The sequence below is a fragment of the Bombus impatiens genome, unplaced genomic scaffold (assembly GCF_000188095.3).
Source record: "Bombus impatiens unplaced genomic scaffold, BIMP_2.2 scf_0072, whole genome shotgun sequence".
Classification (NCBI taxonomy): domain Eukaryota; kingdom Metazoa; phylum Arthropoda; class Insecta; order Hymenoptera; family Apidae; genus Bombus; species Bombus impatiens.
This window is the reverse complement of record NT_176491.1, coordinates 14,518-40,612: the sequence shown is the minus strand read 5'-3', so window position 1 is coordinate 40,612 and position 26,095 is coordinate 14,518. Positions and strand designations below refer to the sequence as shown.

Sequence of the window (26,095 nt, the reverse complement as noted above, 5' to 3'; positions counted from 1 at the left end):
GATTAAGGTATCGTACGCCCTCCTACGCATTGTACCAACAATTACAGTCGTGGTCACGTTTGCTTCCACGACCTTACTTGCCTTTCATTTTCTCACTTTTCTCCTGTTGTTTTTACAGTATAAGTTATCACTCCTGTTGAGAATGATTGTACCATGCACTCACTCATCGAGAGTTTTGAATTTTTGCGCCATCGATCACTGCGATCGACGATCGATGAATGACACGTGACTCAGCGGAATATGGTCGGTCGGTCCTAGAGAGAAGATGGAATCGTTTTGTTTTATTAGGTGTATAAGGAAACTATTCAAACAATTTAAAATTGAAACAGCTCCTTTAATGATATATAAATATAATAAGCTGTATACGTGACAGTCTGTATAATGATCTCTGATTGACCTTAAATCTGTTGCGTTTATTAATCAAAAATTAGCATTACTACCTCTAATCAAATATTAAATGTAGTCGTACGGATGCGAATAAATTCTGAAAATATCTGTCATAAAATTTTCTATAAAAAAAATTAATACTAGTAAAAATAGCCATAGCGATTTCATCACTTCTCACCCATAAAAACATTATAATCTTTCTGGAGATCGTAAGAATCGATGTTTTAATTTCTAGTATAGGTGACAGTCAATGATAGATAAATTTATGTCGAAATATATTCGTGCTCTGTAATAAGAAATTTATATTTTCTAGTTATTTAGATATGAAATGAATTAAAATACTAACATATTTAGCGAAATGAACAAAAGATAATCCGAACATTATCTGTTAAAAATTGTAACTTTTATTTATTTATTTTATTTATTGCAATAAAGTTTCTTATGAAATATTAATTTAATTTACTGCCATTTAATAATTACTTCGAAAATATAATTGCTATTAATTTAAAAATTTTGTCATAATAAATAACACAGATGGTTGTAAAATTATAAGATCATTTTTAACCGAATTATTTCCTTTTCTAACAAGAATTGTTTTACGCCGCATATGAAATCTAGATAAATTTGATTTTTGTTTTATTTTTATGACAAGTCTGCTTAAGAATTAATATAAGGAATTCTTTGTAATCTCCATGATTCAACTATTAAGTAAAACAGAGAAATTTGACAAGCCTAGTCCGTGCAATACATCTCCCGCATGCAGTTAATTAAATTTCTGGCTCGGTTTAAGATGTCTAAAATTATGTCTGGTCCATTTACTATATTTCACTGTCAATTGCAAAACATTGAAAATCCCTGTATCGTGGATGATATGACTAACACAAGTAAATTAATGTAGTCTGTTTTGTGTACAGATATTCACATAACTTGATTGTATATTATATGATGCAATATCAATATACTAATTTTATGTTACACAATTAAAATTTGATGACATATTGTAATGCGTCATTGTATACGTGATATAATACAATTTAGTTCGTGTCACAAATCAATTTTTAAAGTTAATGGACATCATTTTGGCTATTTACTGACGTAAATAAAGCAATTTTACAATCGTCTACACCCGATTTAGAACTCGCTCAATGTAACTAAGAGGAAAGTTTTTGATAGATTGTGTACAAGGATTGAATTTGATGAAATTTACATGCAATATATTGTTTAAACTTTTTTGACAGATACAATATCGAAAATGATGCATTTGTATTGAATTTCATTTGATTGAATAAAAAGCAAATTATGTGAATAAGCTGGAATAAGTAATTATATAATTGGAAATAATACAAAAAGTAGTGATTATTTGGATCAAATTTTCAGTTCTCGCTTCAAACTTCAAGATCAATAAAATATATATCACAGTAAGTTTTAACAGGGATTGTAAATGGTACAGAGAATCGAAAGATTTAGAATGAAAATTTTTATTGACATGTTTGTGTTACTAATCAGTAGTGAATTAATATTCGACAAATTAATAAAAAACGACTGATCTTAAGAAAATATAAATTCAAACTATCATTTTTCTTTACAGTTTTAGTCCGTAAATTAACGTAATTAACTTGCAACTTAACTTACAATTAAATGTGTTTAATGCTCTTTGTTAATTATAGAGTCTAAGTCACTACTTGTTTTCTTACGCTTTAATTGCGCCTTGTCTACTGTTGATCATAATTTAATTATTGCTAGGAATTATTGAAAATATGCTTGCATGTGGCATTTCATCGTACACATTTATTCTATGTATTTTACTTGGGTATTTTCTACTTAGTATGCGTTACTTAAATGAAATTCTTTTTGTAAGATAAATTATGCAGATTGTGCACAGAATAAGAATAACCATGAAAAAGCAGTCAGAATGATAAACTTAAGTGTTTCTAATTTAAATTTTGAAATATATTTTCTCGATATCAGTATTACAACTTTTTACACTAATTTTCAGGATTTTGGCATTTTGAGCGTATGCCAATTGAATGGCGCCAAGGCGAATTCTTACGTATACATAAATACTACTTGACCTCTTGCATAACTAGGCACATAACAAATGTCTCTGTCAGGCAATTTGATAGCATTTTCTTGGCGCATTTTAAATGGACCTTGATGATGAGTTCATGCAAAATTGAAAATCGTTAACGATCTATTTGAATCGATAAAATATAATAAAAGTATCCAGTTAAAGAATCAATGACCTCAGTTTCACTTTAAATTGCGAAATAGATTTATTCGGTTATTAATTAGATGTCATTCTTTAAAGTTTTAAGTTGTTTAAATTGCATTGTATTAAAAAGTGAACGCAGTAAATAAGTAAGCCTACGATAAATAGAGAAATAAATAATTCATGAATTCATCAGAATTTTTTAGACAATAGTACGAAAGAGAAAGGAAAACCTGCGAGAGATATAATTCAAGATTAAGTACGTATGTGTACAGTAGCTACTAAAAGTATTCCTGCATACCCTTATTTTTCAGCGAAGCATTTTTTAGCCGATCATATATTTCATTTTCATAATCTGAAATTTTTGTAGTCATATGAAAGTACTACTAAATGATATGAAATTTAATACACTTAAATCTATTTAATTAGTATATAAACGCTATAATACAAATAATGGAATTATCTTCTGTAACAACTCTATGTATTGTATATGTTACGCTATTTGCAAAATTTAGCGATTCCATCGTTAGGATGCGTTTAAGTATTTCATAGGTCTACGAGTAGGTTATCCTTCCTCTTTTCATAATCTGCTTGCTTGTTAATCATGTATGAGTTATAACTATACATTCGCAATATGTTCCGTTTACACTGTTGTGTACATAATGTACAAGTTATAAAGATAATCCTGCAGCTGGTCACCAAACAGTTACTATTATCTTTTTGAATTAAGCGGTATTATTTCAAATATCTTCGATTATTACATAATATACAGGGTGATTGGTAACTGGTGGAACAAGCGGAAAAGGGGTGATTTTGCGCGAAAAATGAAGCCGAAAATATGGAATAAAAATTGTTTTTTTAATTTTTTCTTTTTTTTTTCTTTTTTCCATCGAGACAACGATCTACAATGAGATCCGTTGTAGCGTACCGTACGCGTACCGAGCGAAAATTCAAAGTCGATTTTCTCGAAAACAAAGCCTCAAACGAAAAATTTTTATTCTATATTTTCGACTTCTTTTTTCGCGTAGAATCATGCCCTTTCCGCTTGTACCGCTAGTTACCAACCACCCTGTATATGTATCAGATTCCAATCAGTATCTAGTCTGTCAGTAATTAATGTACCTAAAGAATTAATAGTACATTCAGAATGTAATAAATTCAGTTATTCGTATACATATGTCAATCCTATGTTTATTATTTTTTATTTCCTACGTTTTATCGAACAAAAAACTGCTGCATTGTTATTTCGTATTTTTCTTATAATTTTGTATTCATGCGTGTAAACATTGTTCAGCATTATTCTGTAACCTGATGTTAACATTAATCTATTATTACTAGTGTTAATATTATAATACTAATATATTGCTAATATATTTATAATTATATTAATAGTATTGCTTCAATTATAATCTTTTATACTATGTAATTAAATACTAATAATATCGAAATTATAATTATAACACTGAAATTAAGCATTATTTAATAAAATATTAGAAAAATGATTTTTTACATGTTATATCATCTTTTATCATGTGATGTTGCGTGCAAATAACTATATGTTATGCGAGAACATGTGCGAAAACATGTGTCAATCCGTAAATGTTCTCCACGGAAAATGCGCCATATACATCTTGTTACATGCGTATCTATTGCACGTTGCCTGGTGGCATCGACTGTCTGCGGGCAATACATGTAAACTATCTACAGACAAATGTCTGTCAGTATGGACTACTATTTAATTTATTTGAATAAGTTAGTTTAAGGTCATTCTTCGGATTATATCATTATTTAGCCACAAACTGAAATAATTTTTTATTTCATTTAATATTCTGTACACGAATAAATGTTTGCTCGAAAAATATCTCAAACAATTTCTAATGCTGCCGTATCAATCGTCATTTATGTCTTTATAGTGTTTCACGTGCGCAAGATCCGACATGTATCATTCGAAATAATTCAAATTAAGGTAAGTTTGAGAATGGTGTTACGTTACGAAATAATTTAACAAAATATTGTTTATATTTCAAATATATGTTTCCTATGTTATCCTTAAAGTAATGTAGTAAAATAATTGAAATGAATCACTGTTTCAAACTATTGTTCTCTATCTGTATTTGTAATAAAATTTATTCAAGTCTGTTGTATGATAAAGCAAATGGTAATTATTTACTTAGAATAGGGGACATTTTGCCAATTTTGATGAGCTTAAAGTGTGCTATCAAGGTCAACGTATCGAATAATATTTCTCTATACTCATAGCTTTCGAGATATATGTAAAAGTACTTTTCTTACTATATATCGTATTCCAATATTTGGAACAGATATGAATTATCTTGAGTTTGCGTCAGATACAAAATAGGTTTGATTTACGTTATCAATCTGACCATCAAACCTTACATAAATCACCTCTAATTTGTGTAAAACTAGCTAACGGTAAATCATAGGATGAATTTTACAACGCAAACACTCGGTCACATACTCAGAATATTGCAAAAGTGTGTAACAAGATACAATAGCAAATATTTCTCGTTATGAAATTTGCATTTGTCGTTATGCTGGATACATAAGAAAGTTGATATATCGTGCCATATAATGGCATTTTACGATATGATGCCAGAAATATTTCCAACTTCTGACTCGAACCAAACGCAATAATGTACAGGATACGGCTGAGTAATATGTACAAGCGAGAAGAAGGTGCTTGCTTAAAAATTAAAAAGAAGATTGAAAAAATAAGAAGAAAATATAGAATACAATTTTTTCGTCCGCGGCTTAGTTTTCCGGAAAGTCGACTTTCGTAATTTGTTTTCTATACGTGAATTTGGCTAGTTACCGACTAGGTACGAGTGAATAGTCAGAGGCAGATTATTCTACGTGCGAAAATAACTGAAAAATGTGGAATAAGGTTATGATAAATCTTCAAATTTATTTTTCTCCAAAACAAAACGACTTATGAAAAAATGTTATTTTACATTTTCGACTTATGTTCAAGAATACCTGATAAATTTTCAAATTCGATTTTCTCGAAAACTAATAAGTAATTTACATCTTCTTCTTTTTTTCTCATAAGGAATCACTTTGTGCCTGTTCGTTCATTTTGTTCGGCCGCATTTCATATAAGAAAGTTTAAAGTGAAATTACTTTTTTCTTTATTACCGAACCCAAATCTAATCTAAACCTACATTGCTTTGTATTAAATAACGTTACAAAGTATTAAAGTAAAAAAAGTATTAAAAATATGTTCGTGCGTAACCCAAGAATTAAGATCGAGCGACGGTTACATGCATAGAGAAAAATTACTCAATACATATACTATTGTTGACAATATATTCTAAACTCAGTAATATTGATGAGGTGTTCAGTATTCTAAATAATTATCCAAGTTTCACCTTTTTAACGTGGTTGGTAACACTGTATGGTATTAAAATATCAAATACAGACTTTGTCAATTACAAATAAACGGAACGACACGCGATAGTGTAATACAGGTGAAAAATATCAGAAAAGTTTCGAAGAAAGTTATCTCGTGGATTGGAGGCGCGTAATACGGCACACTTCCATCACGTTGCTAATGAGCATTTATGTGGATTCAGAGTCTCGTGGGATTCGGGAGATCCTTGCGCTGCCGTGTAATATAAGGATGAATAAATAACTGTCGAGTGCAGTTGGGTTTTCGAAGCGAAACGCGTGGGCATGCCTCTCCGCCTTCGTGACAACGCTCACGCGTGCATGCCTCACTACGAGCGAAAGTCTTGTGTAAGAGAATTCACGGTGAAGTCGCGGTTACGACTTCCATGACAATTTCTTCACGCGTGACCACAGCCTTTTGACATTTTCACATCCGATTCGTTGCATGCATGAGCCTTACCTCTTAGACTTTCGTTAAAGTTACGTAAAAAAGTTAACAAAGTCACGTCTATGAATTCTTTCCGTGCTTGGAACATCAAGTGTGAGTGATCACTTTAAAATCTGGAGTGCTTGTTCCTCAAAAAGTGTACCTAGAATCATAATTAATGAGACAAAATTGAATTAATAGTAGACCTTTAGCAAATTTTATATTGATTAAATTAAATAATTAAGTAACTATGTGATTCTTGGAACACTACAAAAGATGAAGTACGCAAATATGTAGGATAGCGTAAAAGCATTAGATTATTATTATTATAAATGATAATTATTATACATAAATCATAATCATGTAACGCTGTTATCATTGCATTGTAATCATTATTATAAAATTTAAATTACATTAAGCACTTTTAATGTACTGAAAATGGTAGACAAAATAATACCATTAAATTTTTTGCTCATCTATTAGTAAGAATTATATATTAGTATTATAAGTAATACTATTTTTTGTTTATCTTACATAGACATTTACTTGCTCTGACTAACTTGAGTGCATATTTCACACTCTTTCTCTTTTCCCTCCTTTCTATTTCATTTTCTTGTTTTCTCCCTACTTTGACGCACAGCTCTCAAGTACAGTATTTGATAAAAGCAATTCTTACAAAAAAGAGGAGATATGTTAATAATTTTTTAAAGAACTTGTGACACAATTAATTTCCACTTCGTGGAACACGAAGAGAAAAACCCGAAAGATTGTTTCTATTGTTAAAATAAAAGCACCATTATAGTTAAATTATAATTAAAGTTACGCTATTTTTATTTCTTGAACAATAGTTTAACATGAATGTAAATTATTTACGTACATGAGGATGAAAGATTTTATTTTGTTACGTAATCGAGTAATTTTGAAACGTTTTTAGAACAAACATCGTTAATGGCTGCAAACTTCTGTTCGATTAAAAGAACAGTGCGATACTAGCAGAGTAGGTCAAATGACAAAAATATCTTTACAGTTGTTTTTATTGAAACGCTTTATTAACATACCTCAAGTATCTTGTTTGCTAAAACGTTCTACCGACTACATTACATAATGCGATTTACTATATTCTAATTGTCATTTATTTTATAAATTTATTTTATAAATATTGTCTCAACGATAAAACGATCTTATTCTGCGATATGCTAAGTAATAAATCTATTTAGCAATTAATGAGACGTTTTCCTTGAAAGTGGTGTAAGTCCATGACCCTTTGTTTCGAGATATTGAAGCGTTTGCGTTGCCATTGATTGAAAAATCCTGATAAGATTTATTTGGTTTGTTCGCGTCTCTATATGTTTAAATAGATATAAATTCATTATACAGTTATATAGTTATTAACTAGAGTATTAAATAGTTACTATTGTATAGTTATTAATTCATTATATAGTTATTAACTAGAGCAATATCTTTCTTCAGGGTCAGGAATGTACTTGCGCCATTTTCAAGATTATAAATTGTACAATTTGTTTTTCATTATTGGTGCCTTGACTGTTTGGACAGATTACAGGAAATGGACTTTCACCACTTTCAAAATAAATGATCCATTTAATCGGTACATTTATAACGTAAATAACATTTAAGTAGAATAACATCCTACGCGTGAAAGAGAAATGACAAAATTAATATTAATTTTTGATAAAATACAAGTTACTGTTAACGTGCTGATGATTAAAACAACGACTCACAAAAAAATACAACTTACTAAATATAGTTTTATTTAGAATTATTTGAGAATATTTAAATAATTGGTTATTGGATATCTATAATAAATTTGAAATATTTGTGTTAAGTGTTATAACCAGAAAACATTACTGTTACTTTATAACAGTTAATACTTTTAATTAAGAAAATTTTGATTACGAATAACCATTATCAATGACGGAACTCTAATTCTTATCAGTAACCAATTTAAATGATCGAAATGTTTTTGATTATCAGTAACCTTTATCGACGACCCGAATTTTATTTTGATTGCCGATAACCATTATCGACGACAAAAATATTTTCTGCCTACATTCGACTATTGTCCCTTCTTATTAACGTTACTGGCGGTTAATACATATTCACTGACAATATAAAGAATAAATTACAAAACTTATAAATATCTTATTAATCAACAAGAAGAAAGAGCATGAAAATACATGAAACAAAGTGTAGGATAAAAAATATTATAATACGATATTTTTATTAACATTTCTATTAATATACTAATTATCAGTAATGTTAATAACAATAGACACTGATCGAAAGTGGCCAGAAAAATCTTTTCGCGTCGATATCAGTTAACGGTAACCAGAATAAGATTCGGCCCATCGGTAGTGGTTATTGGTACCCAAAAAAAAATTGGTAACGGGTACCAGTAGTCAAAAAAATTTGAATCTTTGATAACGGTTATTCGTGTTGAGAATAATAAAAAATTAACATTTTTTAATTATTTCATTTTTTCAGAAATTTCTCTGATACTTATTAATAATCGGCTTCCATTTAAGTAAAAATGAAGTTTTAGTCATTGACTTCCTTCAAAAAAATGTTTAAAACAACTGTTATTTTGAATTTCTGGTTATAACACGAACCTCGGGGAATGCCATTATGCTATTTTATGCCACGATCAAGAACAATCGTTACATTCAAGAAATAGAATTTTAGAGCTTCGCTCATCTATGTGCCAGCACTCAGATACTGTCATAAAACGCGGAGTTTCCATACGACGACCAACCTAACGGCTCCCGCGTGAGATCGCGCATTCTCTGGAATATTTCACAGGGGTTGTCCACACGATCACTTCGGCGTACATCCTATTCTACTTCCAAGAACACAATACGCTGAAAGCGTAACGAAAGTGAGGACACGAAATCTTCTCTTTCAGGTATTTAACCTTTTCATTCCTAATGCCGACTATAATCGACATCCATACGAGGATCTACGAATACAAATATCGACTATAGTTAGCATCCACATAATAAGCCTATTAGCGCTGTCCAAAGTCGACGCTCAGTAATTGGTATCAATTGCGTGGCGGCTATAATAACCGTGTTGATACTGCGTTTGATAATCAATGAAACGGTTGATACGCACTTATTTTAAGCAACGATGAACTAGTTTTCATAAAAATTACTTAAATATCGCTGTTTAAACTAGAGACGATAACCTTTTTACGTGTTTAGAAGAAACTTTCTTATCTGATCTGTATCGTACAAACTAGATAGTCCGCAGATCAAAAAATTTTCCCGAATGTTTTATTATAAAGGAGGAAGAATGACCATTTTTCGACCTCCTTGTGAATGAAAAATTCCTGCACGATTAACCCTTTCGCTACGGCGGTTCGGTCTGCCATTGAACTGTACCACGCGCCGGAAGTGTATACATTACACGTGGACAGTTTATCTCGAAAGAATAGGAACTTTTCTTTAAAACAATATACTCATCATTTCTACATAAAAGATATAAACATATTTGATGGATATAAAGGATCTGAGTAACGATTGAAAATAGTGAAAGGATAATTCTCGATGATGATATACAGGGTGGTTGGTAACTGGTGGTACAAGCGGAAAGAGAGTGATTCTACGCGAAAAAAGAAGTCGAAAATATAAAATAAAAATTTTTCGTTTGAGGCTTTGTTTTCGACTTTGAATTTTCGCTCGGTACGCGTGCACTTTATCACGTCTCGTTATAGCGGATCTCACTGTAGATCGTTGTCTCGCTGGAAAAATTAAAAAAAAAAAAAAAAAGAAATTAAAAAATAATTTTTATTCTATTTTTTGGACTTCTTTTTTCGCGTAGAATCACCTCCTTTCCGCTTGTACCGCCAGTTACCAATCACCCTGCATATTGATTAATAATTTAATATTTAAATTTTGAAACATGGAAACACGCACAACCCAACATCACATTCTTGATATTGATAACGAGATTCTCGATCGTTTTTCGCACACACCTTCGTAATCTATTTTTTCCTTCTTTAGCTTCGTAAAGTGAAGGAAAATGTCTTCCGTTGAATCTTGATGAGTGATTATTTTCAGGTGTAATAGAATGACGACTTCTTTCTTTCTGATATTTCTTTAAAATTTGATTTATTAATTTCAGTTGAAATTTTACAATTGATATTGTTTTGTTGGTTTTCAATTTGTATAGGCAATATCAATGCCATAAGCACATATCAATAATATGGAACAAGTATTTTTTGTACCATTCTGTTGTTTCGCGGGTAGAATTTATAGTGCTGATAACCATGTCGGTCCTGTTTACAGCACCCATCAATTTATTATAGTCGTGTACACAAGATAGTTTCTGTAAAATTTCTTGTGTACTACAGTGTTTTGGTACATCCACAAATTTCTCTGTATGTATTGTTGAAATCATGAAAACCTCTTTTTTATTGTGCATTTTATGGCTAACATATTTGCACACTTACGAAAGCGCGCTGCTCCTTTCTGTAATTTTTCGTTCACTTTTGGCATTCCTTTTCCCCACTTTTTTACGGTGCCACACGCATTTGTAGGATTTTTATGTAATATGCCAAATAATGCGGGGTTCGTGTACCAATTGTCGACGTAAAGGGTGTGGCCTCTACCTAAATGTGGTTCTAGGAGAGACATTATACTTCCTGATTTACCACAGTCTTTATGTTCGGGCTCTATAGTAGAATGCCCCCGTATAAATAATAAAGTCTTAAATGTAATCCGCACTTGCAGTCACAAAGAACAAACAATTTTATCGCATTGTATGTGGATGCCGAGTATATCCGGCGTTAGGAGCGTCTCTCAAGGGATCACAGATGTTACTAGGATTTATCCGAAATGCGATGAGGAAGTTGAAAAGAACGAGTGCAAGGATGAAAAATCGGACAGTGGCAAAGTTTACGCATGCGTTACGCTTAATTTTCATCTTTTCCAAATTCCGATCCAGCTACAGAATAATCATTCATTGCAGACATAATAATCTGAAGCACCTCTGGATCGTTGTTACGTAAAAATAATAGCCAACGACGATCTTGCGATACTTTGCATATGGTCGATTCCAAATTTCAGCTGATTTACCAGGAGAATTTCTAAGGAATTATTTCGTGGGTGAATGAGCATGCGAAGAAGATGATTAAGCGAGATTAATTTTTGTTGAAAAATTATGTTTGCTTTTTCCGCCAGTGACCGGCGGTCGCACCCTCATAAGGCCCAGCTGTGAGCCTTCTCGCATACTTTTCACGTGCAATTCGTTTTGTACTCGCCATGCGTTGTATTACATATATTATGCTTTAGTTGAAAAATTTTTCTTTACACTTTTTAGTACGATTATAAGCTATAATTCGATAAGTAACAAACACACTGCTGATTTTCACGTATTTATAGGAAATTTGAACGTGGAAAATTGCATAGAACGCTCATAAGATAAAATAAAATATATAAATTATCCAAAGTAAAGCGCTTTTTATAACATTTGGTAGGCAAAGCATGTTTTCTACCTTTTTACCTATATTCCGGAAAGTATGAATTTGCATAAAAATCTGCAGTCTAGCAATGTGTTAAATTACTGCGCACTCCTTTCAAATATTTCATTGCATACCTATTAGTCTGTAGTTGAAGAAGAACCTCCTGGTTGGACCAAGTCGTTCAGGGCTATTTCTGCCTTCTGTCAACAGTATATATATACAGCTGGTCGACAACGAGTGGGATGGAGTAATGAAAGAGCAGCTAAAAAGGGAAAGAGAGACTGGAATCTCGAGGTAGCTTGTTGTTCGAGAGCGAGGAGTACGACTCTTGTTCGATGATTTAAGAATCAACTTGGCCCCTCCTCGACCCCAATCTCCACGGAATCCCCGGTTTCTGACCTTACCTCCAACTTCAGAAAAGAAGAGGAAATTCAATCCGTGCAAGATCTTTCTCAAGTTCTTTCGATACTATGCAATGTTCGTCTCAGCTTCATATTGACATTTCGAGACTGCATTTAATGCTAAACCTTTGTCATTTGCTGGTTACGTTCGTCTTAACTAGTAAATTATTTACAATTGATATACACGCTGTGTTTAACAATATTCCAAGGATTATCGTTTATTATTTCTCCATAAATTGTGGTCGCATAACGTATAAGTAAAAGTAAGACAAAATTATTAATGTTATAAAATTTTAGGTCAACGATTAATGTTGTTGGTTTAAAACACTTAATGATTAGGTAGAAAGAAGGAAATTTCCATAAAACTACCACATATACTTTTGATAAAATTTTATAATTATTCCATGATAATGACATGTTTGTGTACAATACCACTTTGGGAAAACCAGCAAAGAAACATGTGCCTTGGTTATAATAAAAAAAGGTAACATTTATTTAAAAAAACGTAATTCAATAAAATAATATAAAACAATGTTGTGCGTCTAATATTTCCTTATAAAATGAAAGAAACTTTTCACACACTTTTCAGATAAATAAAATCAAAGTTACCAATAATTTATTCGCTCTGTCTAAATTTTTATATATTATTATATATATTTATAATATAAATTAAAAATTTTGCCAAAAGCAAATATACGCTTTTAGTAATTCTAAAAGAAACAAATCCGAAGTCTGTCAGTTTGACAGACGTGGTAGTTTTAACATTAGAAGGAAATATTTGTCTTATTCTCAGCTGTAAATTATGCCACAATTTACGTGGATTTTCTATACTATTTAAGTATTATGCATATATACCTGTAATTTAATGTTGAATATTAATTAAATCTCATGTTTAGGTGTATATCGTTATAAATAACTTATAAGAGTGAAATACTCGCAACTTTATGACAGGGAAAGTTCCGAGTCAGATGTTGCAACAGTTTTCACAAAATTGACTATCAGCTTCGTATATATCTCATCTGTCTGTAAACAGTTCTCCTATATTATTGGGTTGGCAACTAAGTGATTGCGGATTTTGTCAATAGGTGGTATCGACAAAATCCGCAATCACTTAGTTATCAACCCAATATTACTGTTAAAAAGAAGTCGATTTTATAAATTATAAATATTATAAAATGTTATATAAAATGTTGTATAAAAATGTTACATGTGTAGCTGATATCTTTCTGTAAAAACTGATTTTGCTGAATAATTGTTTGTTAACAGATTATTCCACATTAGGGTGGTCTTTATTCTCCAATCACCAATATTTCCTGGTCTTATTTCCATAAATTGTAATAGCTGGTGAGAAAAGGATTTAAAGTGATTGGTCAATTGGTTTCGAACATAATCGTGTTCTGCTATTTTCGAAATATGAAGAAACAAGAGCACAATGTTTCAGATTAATACTATAATAGTAATATCTACGTATTACTTCCAAAAGTATGTACAAATCTTTGACTTTTATTTAATATTAAAGGCTTGGTACTATCACACAAGTTAGATTCCACAGATGCAATATCCAGTCCAGAGTTGAGCAAAAAGTAATCTAATTGATGATTACAGCTATCGTGAAATCACGTTCGTGATCAATGATTACGATTACCAAGTAATCAGGTAATCTTGATTATCATTAAATGTGATCAATGAGCATAATTAATTAATGGAAACATATATTAATTAACACAATAGTCATTAATTACGAAATGATTACGTCTATGATCATGACTAACTCAGAAATTTTACATTATGGTAATTACAATGATACTGTGCAGTTTTTAGAAAATCTGCATCTAGTGAATAATTCAGCGAAAGAATACATAATTTACATAGTAAACAAGTATTGAATTACGACCCTGGTGCAGGAATAGGAGCACAGTTCGCTTTTAAATATGCCTCTCGTTTCAATACCATTGTTGTATAAGAATAATCTTCCCACGGATGCTGCCGATGGCAACGACGTCTTATATAAAAAAAAATTTCTTATCGATGAATACCGATCCAGAAGGTTTAAATCTTGTCGTTCTTCACATAAGAAATATTTGCAAGAAACTTCCAACTTTGCCTTAAATGCAAGTATAGCAAAAAAAAAAATCGAAGAACTTATCGGGCAAAGCGTCTTTGTTGTTTTGGAGATTAAGTTTAATGAGTTTAAGTCACGAATATGAGAAACTATTTATTCGCTTCTGCAAACGCCTAGCAATAAATCCATTCAAGATGTATTATCGCGTTAAGTTTTGCACGTTGAGGAAAAAAAGACACGAAAAAGTACGTATTATCTGTAATATATCTGTCATAGTCATAGTCATAGCACAAGGTCTCGTACACTTTGAATGTTTCTCTACATATCCGAGATGTTGATTGTTTAATTCTGTTTGATTTTTTATGTTTAAAGCTCTGTAAAATTCACTACTCTTTCCTCTTGCTGTAGCAATTTATTGTAACGTGTCGTACAAACGTGACCCGATATTCCGAATTATTTCTGCAGTATTTGGCCGTACCGTCATTTTCCACAAATAATTACGTTTCTCTATAATTCTACCATGTACAGCTGCTAATTGTGTCGATTGTCGTAAACTTCCGTTGCCATCGATTATAACACATAGATTCGATGTATGTCAACAGCAACGTAAGTGCAATAAGACGATATCATCCGATGACTCGACATTGCTGTGTGATACACAACTGTCGCTAGCAAGATCCGCCCCATTAAATGTCCGTCTGCAATCATTCATACGCTTCTTTTTTATTCCAAAGATTTGAAAGGTTTTAGCAAAATTGCTTCCACTATCCGTGGTGGCAGCAATAATTTTTTCTTCAACAATATTATATTCTCTCTCTCTCTCTCTCTCTCTCTCTCTCTATATATATATATATATATATATATATATGTAATAACATAAATCCTTAGGGCAAATCAGACGATCGATTCTGGAAAATTGAGTTTATTTTGGGAACAATTAAATTAAATACAATAACAGTTAAATACGATAACTCAAACGAAAAATTTTTATTCTATATTTTCGACTTCCTTTTTCGCGTAGAATCACCCACTTTCCGCTTGTACCACCAGTTATCAACCACCCTGTATATATAACTATACATAAACAGACACACTAATACACTGTATACATAAACAAACTGCTCCAAGAAATATGTAAACTCTCTAAGAATTCAAATGCGAATACGTTTGTACGACCGTCTCTCGACGCACGACTTCTTTTGTTTCATGGACATAGCGGCTTTCTTTGTTTTACGGAGAGCCATTTTGAGAGACACACATTTCCCAAACGTACGGACAGAGATCAACATCGGAGATAGACAAGATCACAGAAGAAAGAGTAATTATTTAAAATATTGAAGATTGACGGAGAAAGATCGGTAGCTCAGGACGTTGAAAATCGATTCTCGATTTTCAGGTAGGCATTGCACAGAATTTGCTATTTATTGTTTACTGTTATTAATTTATTGTTGTTTATTTAATTATTACTGTTATTAATTGTTGTTTACTCCTGTATTTCATTTAAGTATTTTCACAATAAACTCGATTTTCAGAATCGATCTCTGAGTTATCCTAGAATTGGACCTTATAAATATATGTCGGGTTTACATTAGAATTAGGGTTAGGGGCGTGAAACAAAATTCCAAAGGCTCCGGTGTTCTTTCATCTCCGACATATATATATATATTTTCTTTTCCTCTTTTTAGATTATGACCTATCCAATGTGCGGTCATGCCAAAGAAATTTCTCTTTTTACTTGACCATATATCAACGTCTGCGCATGAAAATTACACGTTTCGTATATCATTTTCTATCTTTTTTTTTTCATTACTTATGTGTCCAATTTCAAGTGGTCAACTAAGAGACTTAAAATATGCAATGTACGTGATATGTTTAAATTATTGGGTATGGTGAAAAAGAAGAGATCTTCTAAGCATTCTAAAAGAATCATTGAATGGACAAGGTCTAATATTTTACAATGTTACTTTCAAATTGTTCTTGCGTCACATTATTAGAAAGCTTCCTTTGAGATTACTTCGATACTGAAGCTCTTGTTTCTGAGCGGTCTCGTTCTATAGAAGTTTTATGCCTTTTGTATTATTACTATATTTCCTTCCCATGTTTCCGTTTAAAATGCGCAAGAAAATTAGACGATGAATTCCCAAAATCATTTATTGAAACATTCTTCGGTTTACAAATTACACATAAATCAATGATTTTACCACAATTCGTTTCACTTTTCTCTGACAAATATTAAAAACATTTACCTTCCATGATTGTCGGAAGTCTCATTTCTCATATTCTTGGAAGTTTGATGAAGATATGTTATTTGATTATGAATGTGTCGAATTGACAAATTCGCGACATTATTCTCCATAGCACTCTGCCATTGTTATGTCAGGAATATATCAGGAAACAATAAAATTCAGTAAATCAATGATAGCGCGAGTTACACAAAGAGCGCTAATTAATAAGATGAATTATACTGACTAAATAAATCACACTCTATTCTGTGTACTATTTCAGTGTGAGGTCCTACTTCAACTGGTAAACTGGTATGTAATAGAAGAAAAATCACGACTGTATGTCTTTTTTGTTTTAATTGAAGATATCAACGATAATATTTACATCCGTTTCCTCGCTTAACAATAGGCGATACTAAGAAGCGATAATAAATAAGTATAGCGTTAATGCTAGTGAAAAGCAAATTAATCATTCATTTAGCGATTACAAATTACGGATTAACGATTACAAGATTAATCATGATCACTGACTTATTCAAGGACGATTGATTGATTAATAGTTATTATTACCATGATTACTTTTAATAATTGACTTTGACAATTTCAATCGATTATTATCAATTAGAAAAGTAATTACAAAATAACCAATTGCTAGCTTTAGTGTATAGATGGTGATCGCCACCCTTACAGAATTTTACGTGTGAAGGCGCTTCTGTTATAACAAAGAAAGCTGTTATATAAATACAAGCGTCTGTTTTTTATTCCTATCGTTCGTTTACATTTCGTCCGCTGAGATTTCGAGGTGTAAACATACGAGGTGTACCGCGTAACACGTCTCGTATCTTTTCTCCCATTTGCGGCCATGTAATAAAAAATTGTTTTGAACCGTATTTTAATGGTATTAAACGTACTACGAGTGACGATACAAAAATTCCGAAAATACGTTGTTTTCATAGCGAAACTGACCTCACCTTAGGTAACATAAATTGGTCTATAAGTTATTTTCTACCATGGAACATCCTGTATATCGCAGAATTATATTGAAGGAGAGAATTTGGAAGGAGAGAAAGAGAAAGTTATGATAAAATATATTCGCAGAAGCATAACGAAAGTCAAATTATAGGCTCTAAATTCCCCAATGATGGATAAGATTTGCGCGTACTGTTTTAGGATCTACGAGAGATAAAGCTGGATGTTCGAGCAAATGTCGCGACAATAAGAGAATAAGAGAAGTGAAAGGATCTTTCAGGCAAAGCACATGTTCCCCTTTGAAAACATATACTAACGTCGAAAAATTATTAGCATTTTATCAAAGTTAGTGACAATTACAACGATTTGAGAAACACCGAAGTGAACTACAAAAAAGAAGAGAAAAAGAATTTGTTGACTCGTTAAGCGACCTGTCTAATGTCGTTCAAAACAAGACATAAATTGTAAAATTGAAGAAGAAAACATTTCTTCTTAAATCGAAGACAAAATTCAGTCAATGATTGGGACATATAGAGACTTAATCGAAATTTGTTCCCGATAGTGCATTTGTAAGGAAAGTAAATGTGAAATGAATAAATTAATGCAAACATTTTGCTTAAATGATAGTACTTACTATATTTTTACTTAGTTATATGGTTGGATCGCTTAGATCCAATTGAAACTTTCTGGGAGGAAATAAATAGCTGTACAAGTACTCAAGAAGTAAAAAGAAAACAATAAATAACGCAATAATGTTAAAAAGAATATAGAAAATTATTATTATTATTATTATTATATTATTATTATATTATTATTATATTATTATTATATTATGTTAAGGAAAAACTAATTGATCCTGATTACTGAATAATCGATAGCAAATCGATAGCTAATTGATAGCAAAGAAAATAAAAACAACTCTAAGAATTATGATATTAATTATCGGAACGCCTGTTATTAACATTTTGATTATTATGTGCATAATCAACGATTACCGAAACATTTTGTTTAACAAAGCATAGGTAGATAAAACTGCAATGACAATAAAATCAACAAATTGTGAGATATTTCAGATTTTTATATGGAGTATCTCACTTTTTAATTACAAATGTCTCTTGAATTGTTAATTGTTTTAATATCGTATTCGTTACTTGATACTTTCTGACGTAGAATATTCCGAAGAATACATGTAAAACAATATCTATAGCTCTATTTAAAAAATCAGATGTCATTTGCGCATTTTCCTATATAAAAAAAAAAAACTAATCACGTAAAATTATGTCCTCCTTGAAAGCATTCAACCTTTATCTGAAACTTTTTTCGCTGGAGTCATTACCTACACAGAAATACCACACAGAAATCCACCCTGTATATAGGGGTGTGGTGGAGAGTTAAAACCTATGTAGATAAAGAATCGATTACGTGAAAGCGATGCACGTTAAATCAAGTTGATTGTGGAAATGACAGGTAGCCGTATCGTGAACTAAAATGGTAAAGTTGTCCCAACTAGAATTCGGTCGAGGGTGCGACGAGGTGAACACCGAATGACCCTGGTCCTCCTCTTCAGCAGCTTTCTTTTTTCTTCTCGAACTGTCGCGGTGAAATTCGAAGCCGAAACGTCCTTGCTTGCCTCGCTCCAACCAGTCCCACCTCCTCCGTGTCCTCGATCGATCATGTTATCGGGTTTTATTATCATGTGGTTGAGTCCAGCGAAAATGGGTGACGGTTACTGCGTCTGTGAAAATAGCGAGTATTTGCACATGAGAATGTTATATTTGTTGTAATATGGAGAATTTTCAGTAATTTTTTCTGGCGTGGCGCAGTGACGGCTAATTATTTATAATAAGTTAATACTTATTATAGATAAGTATAATTTATAAGTAAGTGTTATAAATAAGTAAATATTACTTAATATAAATATCTAATTAAATCTAGTGTTGAGGTCTAACGGGTAGTGTATCTTCCGCCTGCGGATCTGGTCCGACGTATCAAGTAATCCAGTAATTAGGGGGTTTCGATGTTTGTTGACTCTTTTGCTATATCTGTTGCTATATTTTGCTATTTCCTCTTTGACTGTGGGTAAAAATATTTATTTCGAAGGATATTTAACGTAGTATTAAAACGAGTTGATGAAATAAAAGGAAAAAGATATAAAGTAGAGGTAAAAGTATAAAATTTAATGTATGAATGAAAAAGTAATTTAGTAGGGTAGATGAAGATTGAAAGTAACACTTTGGCTCTGGGATATGACGGAAGTATACGTGTATATACATAACGCTTTAGATTCGCGATAAGCAATATAGAAATTATTAAATCAAATGATACTTTCTAAAGGTGTATATAACGATTATCAATTATACAACACTGTTACATATACCTATACAGTACATTGTGTATTTAGTATGTTTTTTGTAACGTCACAAAGGAGAAAATAAATTCGGAATATATTTTCTACGAATATTTATCATTCTATTCTGACAGTGATAGATTAGTGGCTCGAGACTGAAACAAAATGTATAACAAGCGAGAATGAAACAATTATATTTGAAAAACTGACTACGAAATATTCAGACAGTTAGATACCTTCGTAACGAATTGTACTTTCATTTGTCACCTTTAACAGATATGTAGCTTTAACTTTTATGGTACTAGAGATAGCTTTCTATTAAAAGATCGAGTACTGCGCTAGTAACAACTAATCTGTCTTTTTTGTTGAGATAAAGCCTACACCATTCTTGCAATATTGTAACATGTTCGCAACTGGAAAGCGTATCCCCAAGGTAATTGACATTATTTTGAGGACTAAGCAGGAGATTAAGTACCTTGGCGTACAATTGGATAACAGAAAATGTTCACTATATCTAGAAAAGGTCTGCGGGAAGGCTGATACCCTAATGGGAGCGATTAGGACATTATTACCAAATGTCAATGGGTCCACCGACTCCGTTAGGAAACTCTATTTTGTTGAGTTTGGGAGTCGGTGGTGCTTTATGCTACACCGGTATGGGCCAAAGCCCTAGCAATAAAGAAAAATAAGAATATTTTGAAGAAGGTGCAAAGGACGACGCTAATTCCAATACCCACCGCCTACAGAGCAGTTTCCCACGCAGCACTGTGTGTACTTACGGGCACAATGCCGATACACTAAAAAGCAGAGCCGCGCGCGGAAAATTACGAGATACGAAGGACGTGACACCAGGACAGTTATGATACCTGCTCGAGAACAGGAGGCACTATGAGTGTGTTAAGAGAAAGGATTACGAGAATAGAGCAACGGATGGAGGGAAGAGTGGCTCTATTACAGAGAGGATAATTGGACCAGGAGGCTGATTGTCGACTCCTGCATTTTTAAGAATAATAAAAGGAACATTGATCATTATACCATGCAGATATTGAGTGGACATGGTATATTCAATGAATATCGGAAAACGATTAGGAAAGAGACCCGCGCAAGATGCTGGGATTGTGATGTCGAAGGTGATGATGCTGAGCATGCGTTGTTCAATTACCCTAGGTGGATCAACGAAAGAACTCTATTGGAAAACTACGTAGGCGAAATACTGACAACCAACAATATTATAGAAGTGTTTGTCAGTAACGAAGAATATTGGTCGAGATTCCAAGGGCTATGTCAGAGAATTGTGATAACTAGACAAGCCCGGGAGGAGAACATCGGGAGGCAAATAAGATTACGAATAGGAAGATGAAAAGATGAAAGGCACAGCCTGAGAGACCAACTCTGAAGTAATGTCGAGAGGTGGTTCCAGGGTTGGTTCTTGTACCGATAGAGGAGAGATGTGGAGCAGGGGTTTTTAGTGAGTAGAGGCGCCATCATCTTGCCAAGCATTACATGCGTAATTGTAGTTTCCCCTCTCAAAAAAAAAAAAAGAAATCTTGAGATCGTCGACTTTAATGCTTCGATAATGTTCTAGACAGTGTATGTATTCCAAGGGGTTGTTACGAATTCCTCCAATTACACCCAATTATTTTCATATTTTCATATTGTCGAACGTGTATTTCTTGTAATCATAACCAGTTATGTAATGCACAATATAGTTTAACGATTAAATCTGCTTTATCGGAAGAAAAAGCTACTGGCTTTCCAAATATCCTACAGAAGAATGTTAAAAAATGGTCATTCTTGGCATGACCTGGATTTGGAAAATTCGTGCAGGACATTTAAGACTCTCTCGAGAAACAAAAATATCCGTATTACTTTCTCGAAAAACAATGGGAAAATGGTTAAAAATAAATCTAAACTCTTGGGATATTGTATCATTTTCGAAATAATTAATGCAAAAATCGGCTAATAAATCAGCATAAAATCATTGCTACATGAGAATAACATTCAATGCGATCACCGTTCTTTGCCTCCATCGTTCGTCTCCGATCCGGAGACGAACACGTGTACCGATTGTAAGTTTAATAACGCAGTGGTATTTGTTTTAAAAATAGAAATGATATAAAATACATACGTACATATATGTATAATTATAGGAATGCATTTAGTTGGCTTAAAAAATCGAAATAAAGAATTATTATTATTGTAGTTTCACGGCAATCAAACCAATTACGAATTCTTTTCTTTTACGAATCACAGGTGCGAACTCTGATGTTTGTCATCTTACAGTCGGAGAAGTGTTTATACTAAGCATCTTACGTTACAGTTAGTACCGAGTCATGGTAGAGATTCTTCTTGTTGTATTGATTATCGAAATATCAAATTGACGTAGAATCAAACAATATTTGACTGGAAACGAAATTATATTCTCGACACTGTAGTAGTTTAAAAATATTTTGTATACGTATTGACGAACAGATGTAGATGTGAAATCGGTGTTTGCGTTGTTGGCTGCTGTTTGCACATAGCAATGCTACGATATTGCGGTTTTACTTGATTCCAACCTTCAATTGATTTACGTGCTGATTTGCCCATTAAACTTACTTTCAATATGCTTCAATATCTGGAGAAGAATATAAAATAGAACGTTTATACTTAGGCGAGTTCAATCACTATTGTATTCACATATTTGGACCTATTTTCAACAACTTTTCCATCGCTTTTCGGGAAAAAATAATAAAAACATTTTTTTATTCTCTGGGAGATTCTCTTAAAGCTCTTGCACGAATTCTTCAACTCCAGGAAATGCTAAAAATGGCTATCTTTTAATATCTTCCTTTGTTTGTCATTATTCTAAACGTGTTTTCGATTATTTTTCTCAGATGAGAGAGTCAGTAATAGAATATTTTTTGTTTGACACTTAATTGAGTTTCGACAGAAAACCTAAGTAATTATCTTTTTTCAATGGGAATGCATTGTCGCCGAGCAACATACTGTTTTCCAATGCTTGATATAAATTATAGTGACGAAATACAATAGATATGCTCTCGTATTGTCCTATTATCCACTATCTATCTATTATATATTTATTTATCTATTTATTTAGTTATATTCTATTATCTCGTATTTATTTACAACAGACATTGGTACAATAGTGTTGCTCTGTTTATAAATAAAGTGTGAACTCTTATATTTGACAGGTGCTTTGATAACCGCATGTTATCCACCTGTGGTTCCACAACACTGGGGAAGTTCCGCTCCTCTCGAAAACCATTTTCCATTATTGTGCACTTATTTTCCTCTGGCACCTGAAAAATAAACTAACTTGTTATAGACAATCAATCTGTTCATTTTCAGACACTGCAGACGAATCGACTCGGTGGAAGAAGAGAATGATGGAAATTCATTCATAAATTTGGATCTTTCTTCTTCATCCAATATTATACTACAGTGACCTAATGAAAGAGTGAGGAGAATAGGGTCGACATCAAAGAAAATGAATTCGAAGTAAATATTTGGAAAAAATATTGGCTTTCAGTTAAGGTATTTATAGTGTGACAATATCCATCAAAAGTAAAACAAAATCATATTCTTCATGAACGTCTAAAATTCGCCATTCAGGATGAAGTCTCCTGGCTGTCCGTACTTTCTACGCACGCATACTAACAAACAATTCAGAAATCAACATAACGGCAACTCCACATTGTAATATACATACGGCATGTGGGACGTCGAAATTACCGATATTCGCATTATTTCATTCAAAAATGAAGCGAGAGCTAATTTTTCTTACAAAAACACGCTTCTAGTTATTTTACACAACATATTATTTTTTTAACAATTTTGTACAATAAGAACGATTTTTCTGTAATTAATAAAAGTGCCATTTTTGCGCTGTATTACTATAGCGATTACGTGTTTAATCTTTCACTTTTGAAGATGAATATTTCTATTTCGGTAAGGCTATGCTCTCTAAAAATTGAATTGTGTATAGATAATATATTGAATGACGTATCACGAAAATTTCAAAGAAATTATAAGGAAATCAATCTACGCTACAAATACCTTAAAGGCAATACCATTTGAAATTACTCTGTAGGTACGGCAACATATACAGATACACTTAAATGGAATCAGAACCAAAAAATATATCACATATGACAACGAATAGATTTTTTTCGCCGTCACCTTCATCAATGGAGCGTTAGCATGCACAAAATGATTCATCAACATCCAGGAGTACCGATACTACTAGTCAGTCGTTACAGTATACTTTATTTGATAAAACAATTTATATTAATTTATGTAATATTTAACAAAAATAAAATATGCTTGAAAAACAGTTCAAATGAAAACCTAGCTATCTAATTACCTAATAAACATGTTTATACTGCCCGATAGAATAATTAGTAATAATTAATAAAAACAAAGTTTATCGCATACATGTATCTCTTTGTTGAATGTGGACTTTCGTTCTGTTCAACAATAAATAAAAAATATTTTCTGACACTCTCAATGTGACAAAATATTCTTTAAGATCTTCAATTTTTAATTCTTTCAAAAGACTAGTCGAAGCTTCTAACGAATCTCCTCTACTCATTCATCTTGTAGTCCACACACGCTTTGTTTCGTTCCTTTCTTCATCAATTTCTTCTGCAATACCTATTAGTAACATTTGAGTAGTGTTTCTGATAACACTGTGTATTATCGCTCATCGTCTGTCCATTTCTCGTGATTTCGAAAACTAAACTCTACCGACCGGACACTTCCTATGTATTTGCCAAGCCGTTTAGTAGCAACTGGTTACTCGATAATTACTTACTTCAAATTACTCGATGTGTTTGGACGGACCACTTGCCACTTGCTACTGAACTCGTCGTGTCTGAACCAGCCTTCAAGGCACAAGTGACAAATAGGTAACTTACTATTCAACGTTCAGACACGTCCAGTAGTGTAGTATTAATAAGGCTTAATCGAATAGATTCAAACTTTTATATTTTTTGGCCAAGTAGGAGAACAGGACAGTCTTTTCCACGCCACTCGGCGTTAATCAACTCGGCATTAATAGTTTGTCACATTTGCTCTAGAATCGGCGCACTTCCCAAATATACTATGTAGAGATGGCATGAAATGCTACTTGTGAGTCACAAGTGATTCGATCACGTTCGTTCTTGATCATTGTGATTTTTTTCAATGATTTGTGATTTTTCGTGATCGCTTCTGATTAGCGCAGAGCATAACTGTTCTTTGTACGTGTCACAAAACCCATATATTTTATATCAGCGATATCAAAGAAATATTACGATTTTAAAATCGAAAGGACGAACTAATATTTTGCTCTTTAAGATACTGATATAACATAAAGAAAGGAAAATTGAATTATTTCCTACTTTTAATATTAAATGAAATATACTTAAGTCATGTATATATATGTCGGGTTCACATTAAAATTAAGGTTACGGGCTTGTAACGAATCTTCATTTAGATTAGACGTTATTATTATGCAATAGAGAAGATATTTACTAGTACAAATATGATTATTAGTACAAGTGTGGATATTACAGAATTGACAAGAACTGCGGTGATTAGACACTAATGACAATGGTCTTAGGTTCGATAACGAATTCGCGGTCAACAAATGTACTTTCTTCCAAAGTCTAAGTCGTACTCGATTTGCTTGGCTACGGTGGAAGTATAACTAAACTAACTCTTTGTTAGAACATAGAGTATTCACTGATCGTGAAGACGCTATGTAATTCGCTAATGAGACCTCACGAGAGAATAACTTTCCGTTACGATGATGCTGCAGAGGAAAACTATGATGGGGTGTGTCTAAGGACACGAGATCATCTGATTCGTCGAGGAAAGTCTTCGTTCGGGAAGTGAGGGAAATGGACGTTTCTGTTAATTGGTTAATTTCTATGTCGGTGGTTGAAGAAGGATGCTAACCGCCCTTGAGAAAAAGTTGCTAGCGGGAAGCGTCGTTCGTGAGAAAAGCAGATTTCCCGTATCTTCCCGTAGTAGGTGGTAGATTTAGGGACTGTTACGAAAAAAACTGTTTGTCCATTTGAAGGATCTTAGTTAACTAAATCCTAAGATTTATAGCGGGTAGCTGAACATGTACTGTGGAGATGCATCGACATTTGATAATCATCTTGCCCGAAGAATAGAAAGAAGACAGAAACCGTTG

The 26,095-nt window shown here is 32.5% G+C and overlaps 2 long non-coding RNA genes across 2 annotated transcripts; both read left to right on the top strand.

The window, feature by feature from the left end:
* Positions 1–251: 251 nt before the first annotated feature.
* Positions 252–25,443, top strand: LOC117152576. Its single transcript, XR_004462972.1, has 4 exons — positions 252–406; positions 4,354–4,359; positions 19,769–19,772; positions 25,432–25,443. It is a non-coding gene; the product is annotated as an uncharacterized LOC117152576 (long non-coding RNA).
* Positions 8,991–12,843, top strand: LOC117152577. Its single transcript, XR_004462973.1, has 2 exons — positions 8,991–9,351; positions 12,121–12,843. It is a non-coding gene; the product is annotated as an uncharacterized LOC117152577 (long non-coding RNA).
* Positions 25,444–26,095: the final 652 nt, after the last annotated feature.